We start from the raw sequence: 1459 nt of genomic DNA, 5'->3' as shown, positions 1-1459 counted from the left end.
GTTTTGTTGTTTATCAGCTAAAATGAGAGTGTAAGGATACATTTGTTTGTCCTGATGTCTGTCAATGTGACCTTTGAAAGTGATCCCAGCAGAAGAGGGGATCAGTCCTTCACCTGGAACTAGGGAGGGGGAGAAACTCAAGCCTGTCTAAAGTGTAACAGAAGGAGGAGGAGGATGATATTGGATTTATATCCCTCCACTTCAAGTCTTAGAGCAGCTCACAATCGCGTTCATCTTCCTCCTCCACAACAGGCACCCTATGAGGTGAGTGGGGCTGAGAGGGCTCTCACAGCAGCTGCCCTTTCAAGGACAACTCTTACGAGAGCTAAGGCTGACCCAAGGCCATTCCAGCAGCTGCATGTGGAGGAGTGGGGACTCAAAACCAGTTCTCCCAGATAAGAGTCCGCATACTTAACCACTACCCCAAACTGGCTGTGTGAGAAAGCTGTTTTCATTTGGTCTTAACAGAAGGTCGCTCTGCACATGCTCAAATAATTCACTTTATTATTACAGCGTGCCTCATAGTTGTGGAATTAAGATCTGGCATACCTGGTCGTAGAGATTCAGCCGTAGAGATTATATACACGGAAGCAGTCTGCCAAAATACACGTGAAGCAATGTTCCCTCTAAGCTGCAGTCTTGCGAGCAAAAATTCTACTTTGTGAGCTACTGGCAGTGAAGTTATGAGCTACTGACATTAAAGTTGTGAGATGCTGCATAAATTATTGTGCTCTGGGGTCATCCTTCCTGAACTAAGACAAAAATGTGTGAGCTGGAGGCTAAAAATCTGCAAGCTAGCTCACACTAACTCAGCTTAGAGGGAACACTGAAGCTGCCTTATACCCAATCAGATTCTTGGGTCTATCCAAGTGAATATTGTCTCATGCTGGTAGTCTCAGGACCTCAGGTAGAGGTCTTTCACATCATTTAGTATCTGATCCTTTTAGCTGGAGAATGGATTTTGCTGCCTGTGTAGACATGCCTGCAAATGGCTTCCCTCTGGTACAATCTATGGTAAAATGAGCTCTGCTGTTTCCCCTATTTATCTGGTTTCGCTTCCCTGTCCTTCCTGTAGAAGCAAGAACCGTTGCTGGATGCAGGAACAGGCAGCGATCTTAAGCTTGCTGCCAAACAGAAACCCATCTTTAACCCTTTCATTCAGACCAAGTCCTCACTAGCAGTTGCTCCGCCCCTGGGCTTCTGCATTCCCCAGCTCAAGTGATCGATTCCCCACCAGCTGCTGCGTGGGCGGATTTTGACTTGCGGCTCCCTCCTATTTCCCTTGCTGCTTCCTGGCCTCGTTTTTTTAGAGAACAGGAAGCCATGAGGGAAATTGGAGGGAGCTGCAGGTCAAAATGTGCCCACGCAGCAACTTGAGCAGGGGAAAGCAGAAGCCCAGGGTGGAACCACCGTTAGTAATGAATTGGTCCCACTTTAAAGTGGGAATAAAGATGGGTTG

This window comes from Heteronotia binoei, chromosome 16 (assembly GCF_032191835.1).
Source record: "Heteronotia binoei isolate CCM8104 ecotype False Entrance Well chromosome 16, APGP_CSIRO_Hbin_v1, whole genome shotgun sequence".
Lineage (NCBI taxonomy): Eukaryota > Metazoa > Chordata > Lepidosauria > Squamata > Gekkonidae > Heteronotia > Heteronotia binoei.
Note: the sequence above shows the minus strand (reverse complement) of the source record.